The sequence below is a fragment of the Oncorhynchus mykiss genome, chromosome 28, assembly GCF_013265735.2.
Source record: "Oncorhynchus mykiss isolate Arlee chromosome 28, USDA_OmykA_1.1, whole genome shotgun sequence".
Classification (NCBI taxonomy): domain Eukaryota; kingdom Metazoa; phylum Chordata; class Actinopteri; order Salmoniformes; family Salmonidae; genus Oncorhynchus; species Oncorhynchus mykiss.
In genome coordinates this window covers 16,795,339-16,808,931 of record NC_048592.1, presented here as the reverse complement: position 1 = coordinate 16,808,931, position 13,593 = coordinate 16,795,339, and positions in this window count along the sequence as shown.

The window sequence follows — 13,593 nt, the reverse complement described above, 5'->3', positions numbered from 1 at the left end:
GAGAGAGTGTCTTACTGACTGACTGACTGGAGAGAGAGAGTGACTGACTGACTGACTGACTGACTGACTGACTGGAGAGAGAGAGTGTCTGACTGACTGGAGAGAGAAAGTGTCTGACTGACTGACTGACTGAAGAGAGAGAGTGTCTGACTGACTGAGGAGGGGGAGAGTGACTGACTGACTGACTGACTGGAGAGAGAGAGAGTGTCTGACTGACTAGAGAGAGAGAGTGACTGACTGACTGACTGGAGAGAGAGAGTGTCTGACTGACTGACTGGAGAGAGAATGTCTTACTGACTGACTGACTGACTGGAGAGAGAAAGTGTCTGACTGACTGACTGGAGAGAGAGAGTGTCTGACTGACTGAGGAGGGGGAGAGTGACTGACTGACTGACTGACTGGAGAGAGAGAGAGAGTGTCTGACTGACTGGAGAGAGAGAGTGACTGACTGACTGACTGACTGGAGAGAGAGAGTGTCTGACTGACTGGAGAGAGAGAGTGTGTCTGACTGACTAGAGAGAGAGAGTGACTGACTGACTGTCTGACTGACTGGAGAGAGAGAGTGTCTGACTGACTGACTGGAGAGAGAATGTCTTACTGACTGACTGACTGACTGGAGAGAGAAAGTGTCTGACTGACTGACTGGAGAGAGAGAGTGTCTGACTGACTGAGGAGGGGGAGAGTGACTGACTGACTGACTGACTGGAGAGAGAGAGAGAGTGTCTGACTGACTGGAGAGAGAGAGTGACTGACTGACTGACTGACTGGAGAGAGAGAGTGTCTGACTGACTGGAGAGAGAGAGTGTCTGACTGACTGACTGGAGAGAGAATGTCTTACTGACTGACTGACTGACTGGAGAGAGAAAGTGTCTGACTGACTGACTGGAGAGAGAGAGTGTCTGACTGACTGAGGAGGGGGAGAGTGACTGACTGACTGACTGACTGGAGAGAGAGAGAGAGTGTCTGACTGACTGGAGAGAGAGAGTGACTGACTGACTGACTGACTGGAGAGAGAGAGTGTCTGACTGACTGGAGAGAGAGAGTGTCTGACTGACTGACTGGAGAGAGAATGTCTTACTGACTGACTGACTGACTGGAGAGAGAAAGTGTCTGACTGACTGACTGGAGAGAGAGAGTGTCTGACTGACTGAGGAGGGGGAGAGTGACTGACTGACTGACTGACTGGAGAGAGAGAGAGTGTCTGACTGACTGGAGAGAGAGATAGAGAGTGTCTGACTGACTGGAGAGAGAGAGAGTGTCTGACTGACTGGAGAGAGAGATAGAGAGTGTCTGACTGACTGGAGAGAGAGAGAGTGTCTGACTGACTGACTGACTGGAGAGAGAGAGTGTCTGTCTGACTGACTGACTGACTGACTGACTGGAGAGAGAGTGTCTGACTGACTGACTGGAGAGAGAGAGTGTCTGACTGGCTGACTGGAGAGAGAGAGTGTCTGTCTGACTGGAGAGAGTGTCTGTCTGACTGACTGACTGCAGAGAGAGTGGCTGACTGACTGGAGAGAGAGAGAGTGACTGACTGACTGGAGAGAGAGAGAGTGACTGACTGGCTGGAGAGAGTGACTGACTGGCTGGAGAGAGTGACTGACTGACTGGAGAGAGTGACTGACTGACTGGAGAAAGAGTGACTGACTGACTGACTGGAGAGAGAGAGTGACTGACTGACTGACTGACTGAAGAGAGAGAGTGTCTGACTGACTGACTGACTGAAGAGAGAGAGTGTCTGACTCACTGACTGACTGGAGAGAGTGAGTTTCTGACTGACTAACTGACTGGAGACAGAGAGTTTCTGACTGACTGACTGACTGGAGAGAGAGAGTGTCTGACTGACTGGAGAGAGAGAGTGTCTGACTGAATGACTGACTGACTGGAGAGAGAGAGTGTCTGACTGACTGACTGACTGGAGACAGAGAGTGTCTGACTGACTGACTGGAGAGAGAGTGTCTGACTGACTGACTGACTGGAGACAGAGAGTGTCTGACTGACTGGAGACAGACAGTGTTTGACTGACTGACTTTAGACAGAGAGTGTCTGACTGACTGACTGACTGGGGAGAGAGAGTGTATGTGGCTGACTGGAGAGAGAGAGTGTCTGTCTGACAGGAGAGAGTGTCTGTCTGACTGACTGACTGACTGCAGAGAGAGAGAGTGACTGACTGACTGGAGAGAGAGTGACTGACTGACTGACTGGAGAGAGAGTGACTGACTGACTGACTGGAGAGAGAGTGACTGACTGACTGGAGAGAGAGTCTGTCTGACTGACTGACTGACTGACTGCAGAGAGAGAGAGTGACTGACTGACTGGAGAGAGACTGACTGACTGACTGAATGGAGAGAGAGTGACTGACTGGAGAGAGAGTGTCTGACTGACTGGAGAGAGAGAGTGTCTGACTGACTGGAGAGAGAGAGTGTCTGACTGACTGACTGGAGAGAGCGAGTGTCTGACTGACTGACTGGAGAGAGTGTCTGACTGACTGACTGGAGAGAGAGAGTGACTGACTGACTGACTGGAGAGCGAGAGAGAGTGTCTGACTGACTGGAGAGAGAGTGTCTGTCTGACTGACCCTGGAGAGAGAGAGAGAGGGAGTGTCTGACTGACTGACTTACTGCAGAGAGAGTGTCTGTCTGTCTGACTGACTGACTGACTGACTGACTGACTGACTGGACAGAGAGTGTCTGACTGACTGACTGGAGAGAGTGTCTGACTGACTGAAGAGAGAGAGAGAGTGTCTGACTGACTGACTGACTATCTAGAGAGAGGGAGTGTCTGACTGACTGACTGGAGAGAGTGTCTGACTGACTGAAGAGAGAGAGAGAGTGTCTGACTGACTGACTGACTGACTATCTAGAGAGAGGGAGTGTCTGCCTGACTGACTGACTGACTGGGGAGAGAGAGACTGACTGACTGACTGGAGAGCGAGAGAGTGTCTGACTGACTGGAGAGAGAGAGACTGACTGACTGACTGCAGAGAGAGTGTCTGACTGACTGACTGGGGAGAGAGAGAGTGTCTGACTGACTGACTGGGGAGAGCGAGAGTGTCTGACTGACTGACTGACTGGAGAGAGTGTCTGACTGACTGACTGGAGAGAGAGTGTCTGTCTGACTGACACAGGAGGGAGTGTCTGTCTGACTGACACTGGAGAGAGAGGGTGTGACTGACTGCAGAGAGAGCGTCTGACTGACTGACTGTTGGAAGTTGCAATATGTCACATCCTTGACATCTAGAATATCTAAACCCAGTGACCCAATGCCTAACCAGAACTCATTTAGTTATCATATTTCAGATGATCAAACATTTGAACAAGTTGCATACAGTATTTCATAAATAACAAATGCATTGATGGATACATGTTTTTATGGTTCAGAAATATGAATGGTCTGAAGATCTATCAACTTGTTTAAAAGCATCTTGTATTCAGTATTTCATTTCTTTGAGTGTTATTTAAAACAGCATGCATTAACAAGGCAGGTTTGCATTGTATCCTATGGAGGTATTATTTCTCTAATGGAGGTATTAATACCTATGGAGGTATTATTTCTCTCTAATTATTTATTTAGAACTTACCATAAACAAATACAAGATCTCCCACTCTCCTCTATTGCTTGTGCTTTCTCTTCACTCATTCTGCAACAATCTGATTAATTGAGAGAAATGTCTCTGTACTGCACACAATAAAGAACAATCAAATGTATTAAGTCCCAACATGTCTACTTACAGACGTGCCGCAGCTGGCTGGTAATGACAGAGTGCTAGAGTGGAGGAGAAAGTCGTTGTGGGTCTGTCAGATAAAAAATAATCCACGCCTTGTGCTGGGATCGCTTCAAGGAGCTTTATTGCATTAGTAATGGGGCACCACCCACAGGAGAGGATGAACCCCTTTCCAGGACACGACACACTGTCGTCACGTACATATGCGCGCAACTCTTGGCTGCAGTAAGAAAGCCATCGCCGTCTGCGTCCATTCAACATAGCCTAGATGTGTAGAGGTAATATAAACATACAAAATAACTTTTTTGGGGTTCTCATCAATGATGTTTCGATTTTTGCTTGAACCGTCGCTAAGATTATAGTTGGTTGTGATCTTTGCAAGCAAACCATTTTGGATGCAGCAGTTAGCAAGATTGCTTGTTAGCTAGATTGCTTGTTAGCTAGATTGCTTGTTAGCTAGATTGCTTGTTAGCTAGATTGCTTGTTAGCTAGATTGCTTGTTAGCTAGAATGCTTGTTAGCTAGAATGCTTTTTAGCTAGAATGCTCAATGACATCGGCTGTAACAAAAGCTAGCCAAAGAGCCACTTAACTGGTTGAAGTTTAAATGTTTTTGACGTATAATGCAGTTGATTTGCGATGATGACACACATTATTTTAAAACTTCTTAGGGATCAAATCCCTTTAGCGGGATCGATTTGACAACATCCAAATTCAAATTAAATGACTATAAATATTAAACTTTCATGAAATCACACATGCAATACACCAAATTAAAGCGACACTTGTTAATCCAGTTAACATGTCAGATTTCCAAAAGACTTATTATTTTACCAGGTAAGTTGACTGAGAAAACATTCTCATTTGCAGCAACAACCTGGGGAATAGTTACAGGGGATGAATGAGCCAATTGTAAACTGGGGATTATTAGGTGACCGTGATGGTTTGATGGCCAGATTGGGAATTTAGCCAGGACACCGGGGTTAACACCCCTACAATAAGTCCCATGGGATCTTTAATGACCACAGAGAGTCAGGACACCCGTTTAACGTCCCATCCAAAAGACGACACCCTACACAGGGCAGTGTGTAGGGGCATTGGGATATTTTTTATACCAGAGGAAAGAGTGCCTCCTACTGGCCCTCCAACACCACTTCCAGCAGCATCTGGTCTCCCATCCAGGGAATGACCAGGACCAACCTTGCTTAGCTTCAGAAGCAAGCCAGCAGTGGTATGCAGGGTGGTATGCTGCTGGTTAAATCAAACCATGCTATTATCTAAGGACATCACCCAAACAAACAAAGACAGACAATCATAATTCAACCCGCCAGGCGTGACAGGAAACTCAGAAATAAAGATATAATTCATGCCTTACCTTTGACAAGCTTCTTCTGTTGACACTCCAATGTGTCCCTTAAACATCAAAAATTGTCCTTCTGTTCGATTAATTCCGTCATTATATATCCAAAATGTCCATTTATTTGGCGCGTTTGATCCAGAAAAACACCGGTTCCAACTTGCGTAACATGACTACAAATTATGGATATTAAACATCTAGGTACATACAAGTGTCTTATATTGTTTAAAAGCATGCATTTTTGTGAATTTACAATAAGCTATAGCGAAAGCATGCCATGCGATTGTTTGAGGACGACACCCCACATCAAACTATTTTTCAACCAACAGCTTCATAGAATCAAAAATGGCGATTTAAATATGAATTTATTTTGAAAAACTTTCTCTGATTTGCAATCCAAAGGGTCCCAGCTACAATATGCGTTTTGTTAGATAAAATCCTTCTTTATATCCCAACAAGTCTGTATAGTTGGCACCATCGATTTGAGTAATCCACTCGTTCAACATGCAGAGAAAGGAATCCAAAAAGCTACCGCTAAACTTTGTTAAAACAAGTCATAATACATTTCTATTTAATCCTCAGGTTCCCTAAAATGTAATTAAACTATAATATTTCATATGGAAAGAAGTATGTTCAATAGGAAAGTAAAATTAGCAGGCGCATGTTCATCGTGTGCGCACAGACTGATTTCCAACTCTGACTCCCTGTACCAAAACTCTAAATTCTTCCTTGTTTGGGAAGAAACAAGCCTGAAACCTTGATCAAAGGCTGTTGACATCTTGTGGAAGCCATAGGAATTGCAATCTGGGAGCTGGAATTGCATAGCTTTCCATTGTAAGAGCACAGACTCTCAAAAATACATTTCCGGTTGTTTTTTCATTGGATTTTCTCCTACCATATCAATTGTGTTATATTCTCCTACATTATTGTTCAACATTATTTCTCCAAACTTCAAAGTGTTTTCTATCCAATGGTGCCAATTATATGCATATCCTGGCTACTGGGCCTGAGTAACAGGCAGTTTACTTTGGGCACGTCAGTCAGACAGGAGTGGAGAAAAATAGACCCTAGCCTGAAGAAATCCTGTTATAATCCAACATTTGTGTGAAATGCACTCTTAAGCAACATGTAAAAATTGCAGTTTTTTTGCTCGAGTTCTATAAGCCCTCCTCTGTGGTCGTCCACCAACTTACGCACAATCCTTCCTGTTTGGCCCTGTCCGGGGGTGTACTCGGAATGGGCCACAGTGTCTCCTGACCCCTCCTGTCTCAGCCTCCAGTATTTATGCTGCAGTAGTTTATGTGTCGGGGGGCTAGGGTCAGTTTGTTATATCTGGAGTACTTCTCCTGTCCTATTCGGTGTCCTGTGTGAATCTAAGTGTGCGTTCTCTAATTATCTCCTTCTCTCTTTCTCTCTCTCGGAGGACCTGAGCCCTAGGACCATGCCCCAGGACTACCTGACATGATGACTCCTTGCTGTCCCCAGTCCACCTGGCTGTGCTGCTGCTCCAGTTTCAACTGTTCTGCCTTATTATTATTATTGGACCATGCTGGTCATTTATGAACATTTGAACATCTTGGCCATGTTCTGTTATAATCTCCACCCGGCACAGCCAGAATAGGACTGGCCATCCCACATATGCTCTCTCTAATTCTCTCTTTCTTTCTCTCTGCCAGAAGAGGACTGGCCACCCCACATAGCCTGGTTCCTCTCTAGGTTTCTTCCTAGGTTTTGGCCTTTCTAGGGAGTTTTTCCTAGCCACCGTGCTTCTACACCTGCATTGCTTGCTGTTTGGGGTTTTAGGCTGGGTTTCTGTACAGCACTTTGAGATATCAGCTGATGTACGAAGGGCTATATAAATAAATTTGATTTGATTTGATTGCCATCGTGTGGCAATGTTTTCAAACACAGAAAGGGGTCTATACTTCAACGTGAGGGCAGAGCAGCTCCCACCCACGAGATCTTGTGCATACAAATTGCATAGAGGGAGTCACGTGACCAAGCACAATTTTGTTTTGGTAATCATAGCCTACTCAGAACTGCTGTTCTTATCAGAATTGTAAACATGCTAAACCAAACAAATTATTTTGCCAATTATGATAAAATGGTAGTATCCCTTGTTATCACTGACAAACTGAAATGGTCAACCAACACAGACAGTGTGGCGAAGAAGATGCAACAGTGCCTTTCAACCTCAGGAGGCTGAAGAAATTTGCCTTGGCATCTGAAACCAACTGCACCGCCACCAACCGCAGGGCTCTCCAGAGGGTAGTGTGGTCTGCCCAAAGCAAACTACCTGCCCTCCAGGACACCTACAGCACCCGATGTCACAGGAAGGCCAAAAAGATCATCAAGCGCAGCAACTACCCGAGCCACTGCCTGTTCACCCCGCTATCATCCAGAAGGCGAGGTCAGTACAGATGCATCAAAGCTGGGACCGAGAGACTGAAAAACAGCTTCTATCTCAAGGCCATCAGACTGTTAAATTCTGTTAAATAGCCCTCACTAGCACATTTGAGACTGCTGCCCTATATACATAGACTTAGAATCACTTCACTTTAAATAATGGAACACTAGTCACTTTACTCATCTCATATGCATATTCTATTCTACTGTATCTAAGTCTATGCCGCTCTGACATTGCTCGCCAATATTTCTATATTCTTAATTCCTTTATTTTAGATTTGTGTGTATTGTTGTGAAGTTGTTAGCGCTAGAAACACAAGCATTTTGTTACACCCGCAATAACATCTGCTAAACACGTGTACGTGACAAATACATTTAGATTTGATTTAAAACATGATCCTAAAACATTAGGACATTTGGAAGTGCCATGTCAAATACATCATGAGAGTAGACACACACAGATTCAAAAAGCCTATGTGCTGCGCCTAGTTGTTTGATTGTATGGGGAGTAATAGATTACAAAAAAAAGGTAACTGTAATCCGTTACGTTACCAGCAAAAATATTGTAATCAGTATTGTAAACATTGTAACTTTTGGAAAACTAGATGATTACTTCAATAATGACTTTTAAATTCAGAAGGGATGTTTGCAAAAATAAATATGACACTTCTCTGTTATCTCAATGACATTCACATCAGTATTAAAAAAAAGCCACAAGTTTAAGTTTGTTCCATCTGAGTGAGTCTGAAAAGTCAGAGACCGCTATGATGACACAACAAATGTGTTTGACGGATTGTGGGAAAAGAGCAGGAATAGGTTTTGTAGGCTACAGTCCAATCTATGTCTTCCAATGGTGCGACTGCTGTCGGCATCCAAAGATTATCCAACTTGAATAAACGCTTGGAGGTAAGGATGACAGCAGTGGTGTAGTCTACGGCGATACGGATATCACTTATTATTGATATCTACATAGCGCATTGATGTGAGTCACACTGCTGCTCTCTCATTTAGCTATTTGCGCCTTACGGATTGTGGATGGCTGTTCACAAATATACAGTATGTATTTGAAACGAATAATGGTTGAATTCAAGAAGTTTAAGCAGCCTATCTATCATTGCTTTTGAAACCAGTGGACAGCCAATGAAAAATGCGCTTTTGCAACAGCTGCATAGTGGAGATCCCAGCCTATGGAATAACAGTGGGGCTTTTATTGCTCAAGCTAATTCATGCTGATAAAAAAAATTCCGTAGGTCTAATGGACACAGTCTCAAACCTACACACTTTTGATAGACGCAAAGGGACAATCTGTAGTTGCTACATATATCTGGGGTTTATACATGATGTGTGTATATATATATATATATATATACAGTGCCTTGCGAAAGTATTCGGCCCCCTTGAACTTTGTGACCTTTTGCCACATTTCAGGCTTCAAACATAAAGATATAAAACTGTGTTTTTTTGTGAAGAATCAACAACAAGTGGGACACAATCATGAAGTGGAACGACATTTATTGGATATTTCAAACTTTTTAAACAAATCAAAAACTGAAAAATTGGGCGTGCAAAATTATTCAGCCCCTTTACTTTCAGTGCAGCAAACTCTCTCCAGAAGTTCAGTGAGGATCTCTGAATGATCCAATGTTGACCTAAATGACTAATGATGATAAATAGAATCCACCTGTGTGTAATCAAGTCTCCGTATAAATGCACCTGCACTGTGATAGTCTCAGAGGTCCGTTAAAAGCGCAGAGAGCATCATGAAGAACAAGGAACACACCAGGCAGGTCCGAGATACTGTTGTGAAGAAGTTTAAAGCCGGATTTGGATACAAAAAGATTTCCCAAGCTTTAAACATTCCAAGGAGCACTGTGCAAGCGATAATATTGAAATGGAAGGAGTATCAGACCACTGCAAATCTACCAAGACCTGGCCGTCCCTCTAAACTTTCAGCTCATACAAGGAGAAGACTGATCAGAGATGCAGCCAAGAGGCCCATGATCACTCTGGATGAACTGCAGAGATCTACAGCTGAGGTGGGAGACTCTGTCCATAGGACAACAATCAGTTGTATATTGCACAAATCTGGCCTTTATGGAAGAGTGGCAAGAAGAAACCCATTTCTTAAAGATATCCATAAAAAGTGTTGTTTAAAGTTCGCCACAAGCCACCTGGGAGACACACCAAACATGTGGAAGAAGGTGCTCTGGTCAGATGAAACCAAAATTGAACTTTTTGGAAACAATGCAAAACGTTATGTTTGGCGTAAAAGCAACACAGCTGAACACACCATCCCCACTGTCAAACATAGTGGTGGCAGCATCATGGTTTGGGCCTGCTTTTCTTTAGCAGGGACAGGGAAGATGGTTAAAATTGATGGGAAGATGGAGGCAGCCAAATACAGGACCATTCTGGAAGAAAACCTGATGGAGTCTGCAAAAGACCTGAGACTGGGACGGAGATTTGTCTTCCAACAAGACAATGATCCAAAACATAAAGCAAAATCTACAATGGAATGGTTCAAAAATAAACATATCCAGGTGTTAGAATGGCCAAGTCAAAGTCCAGACCTGAATCCAATCGAGAATCTGTGGAAAGAACTGAAAACTGCTGTTCACAAATGCTCTCCATCCAACCTCACTGAGCTCGAGCTGTTTTGCAAGGAGGAATGGGAAAAAAATTGAGTCTCTCGATGTGCAAAACTGATAGAGACATACCCAAAGCGACTTCCAGCTGTAATCGCAGCAAAAGGTGGCGCTAAAAGTATTAACTTTGCACGCCCAATTCTTCAGTTTTTGATTTGTTAAAAAAGTTTGAAATATCCAATAAATGTCGTTCCACTTCATGATTGTGTCCCACTTGTTGTTGATTCTTCACAAAAAAATACAGTTTTATATCTTTATGTTTGAAGCCTGAAATGTGGCAAAAGGTTGCAAAGTTCAAGGGGGCTGAATGCTTTCGCAAGGCACTGTATATATATATACATATCAATTGATTCTTGAAGAATTGAACTTATACATGACTCATGAGTTTAGTTCAACTGTCACACTCCATGAGAACCCAAAATATACGCTTGTTTTTCTCCAATGTTTGTAAGCATTGTACAAACGAACACTGTATAGCCTCATAACATGGTTAAAACAATAATTGTGATATCATGGATGGTCAGTCCTTGCATCGATAGCTCTCCAGGCCCACCCCTCAGCTTTTTACCCAAAACCGAGGTGAGTTGACGGTTTTATTGTTTCATCTGTGGATTTGCCATTTAAACAGCTGCATATTAAAAATGTATCACCAACAAAAAGGTAAAAAATAGACCTACAGCAAATGGCATTCATTGCTCACATGTAAATAGCACTTATCAGTAGTGCTCAAAGCATGCCGTTCCATGAGCGTAGCATTTATTTTAAAACTCGAATCGATGAGCCCAATCAGTCCTCCATGACAATAAAATCATAAACAACAGAGTAGGGCTGGCCAATAAGTCCTTCGTTTTGGGGTTATGCTCAGGTAAAACAATATGACTGAGCTATATTTCCATATTTCCAAGACCTATTCTTGAAGATCAAGGGGTATAACATTTATTGGAATGACTGAAATTATGATAGAATTAGATTTTAATGTAAAGATATAATTTAATCGTATTATTATATGTAGTAGAAAGCAATGGGTTAGAAGAAGCCTAGTTAACCAACCCATAAAGTACAATTTAACATCCATATATGGCCAGCTATGTGAATTTTAACATTGATTTATCCTGCAATAGACAGACAGGCATTAGAAGACAAAAATGTATCTTAAGGAGAAAGTAATCTAAAAGTAAGTGAATGTAATCAGATTACATTTCCGAGTTTGGATAATCCAAAAGTTACGTTACTGATTACAATTTTGGACAGGTAACTAGTAACTAAGCCTTACATTTATAAAGTAACCTACCCAACCCTAATTGTATGCTTGTTGTGTTCTGGTGCTTAAAAGATGAGTCCTGCTGAGGTTCTGAGGTTTGTCTTTATTCAATCGGGTTCACATGGGGTAAGGAAAGGGGACATCAGTTGGACTGGACATCATACATAAGCTATGCCTCTTGTTAAGAAGAGCTCTGCTTTCACTCTCAGTGTATGATAACAATAGAATAACGACATATATGAATAGGAATGAGGCCTTGTGATATAAAATGACTTTCAATTAGATAAAAAAAACTTTCACAATATAATGGAATACAAAACAGTGCAAAAAGAAAGTGATACACAATAACAAGCCACTCAACATTTTTTAAATGACCCACAATATGATTAAAACTTGTTATTAAGTCATAGATTCAAATATCAATTTTTGGGGAGGTATGATTTTTGTTCCTGGGTAATTTTTTCACTCATCATTATTGACAATACTCACAAGCATCTAAAAACAGGGTTAATTCGTTTCTTGTTCACTGCTCAGCATTACAAACTGCGATTTCCCCCCCCCCCCACCTTTCGAAACTGATTACAGATGTAGCTTGGGATGCTGGACACATGCTGCTAGCAAGTACAATCATTGGGCCATGACTTCTCACACACTGTTGCTATGGAATGCCACTTTATTCATTAAATTAAATCAGTAATGAAGGGGTGTAAATTTGGGCAACCTCAGGAAGATAAACTTAACATGAAATCCTGACATCACACAAATACACGTTTAGTATATGATGAATACTGATTAGTACAACTTTTTTCTAAGGTTACAAACCCCATTTAGTGACTTTTATACATTTTAAAAAGGGAAGTGCGGGAGAAAATACAGCCTACCTCGTTCAGATGGCTCTTAACGTCACAGAGCCCAACCAGGGGAGATTCTCAATCGGTTTTGCTAACTCCTCCGTCCTCTTCTCGCCTCAAAAGTAATCGAGTAGAGGGTGGAGGACAGGAAACATTGAAAAAAATGCACTTCCAAAGCCAGTGGCATAACGAAGCAGACTCGACAGACCAGACCGTGGATTGGGAAGTCAATGAGAAGTGAAAAATTATTCCTTAGTTCATTTTCTCAATTTCTAAAGGCACAACCGATTCGAGCCAATGTCTTAAGTAGCTGAACATGTTATTACTCCAACTTCGTGAAAGTGACAAACTGACACGTTTTCATCTGTCCTAAACAACTTTATATCGAAAGAATACCTTTGATTTGACGAAATGCAAATGCACAGTTCGGCGCAACACAACCGTTAGACCTGATGACTTGTTTCATTCTATACCTAGAGGCCTCCATTATGTCCAGGAGTGATAAGTATATATATTTTTTGTCGATATCTGTTGTGGTCTAGTACTGTCTTTTTGCTAAGTAGGGCCATCTACTTTAAGTGCTGCCTGTCTTCCCCATAGCCTACTTGGTGTGTGAACTGCTGACTGCTTTCAACCTGCAGATAGTTGTTGACACATCAAGCAGGATCAAGGGGCAGGGCAATTTCCTACTTGTTTTGGGAATCAGTGGCGGTATTTGATGGGGAGTGGTTTCACCTTTCCTAGGCAATCAGCAATTAGTACAGGGAGGTGTGCTCCCCACTGTGTTTTCTCAGAGCCGGTCTCAGCACCAAAACTAAGACCGTCGCCGGAACAAAGATGGTTCTGCGGCGTTGTTCTGCAGAGTTTTTCGAGGAAGGAAAGAGGAGAAGGCTCCACACGACTCTCTCACTTGAGTATCTTACCTGGTTATTTTCAGATATCATTTTTGCCCTTTTTGTAGCTTCGGCAACCATGTGTGTGTTTTCTATACCTGTTCGCACCTCTTCCTGTAGGATTTACAGTTGCTCCCCACCCCTTGGCTGCAACCCTTGTAATTTAGTGTACCCTGCAAGCACAACCCTTGTGGAATTCTGGGTCTCCGGCAGTGTTTGGAACTGCCGATCTGCAGTCAAGAACGCTGTGCTAATCTCAGCCTATGCTGCCCTTCAGTCCCTTTACTTTTTGTCCCTGACGGAGACACGGATCACCCCAGAGAACACTGCTACTCCAGCTGATCTCTCTTCATCACTTTTTCTCACGTTCATCACGTTTTCTCTCATAGTCCGAGAGCATCTGGTCGTCGCGGTGGTGGCACAGGTATACTCATTTCTCTTAAGTGGAGATTTTCTAA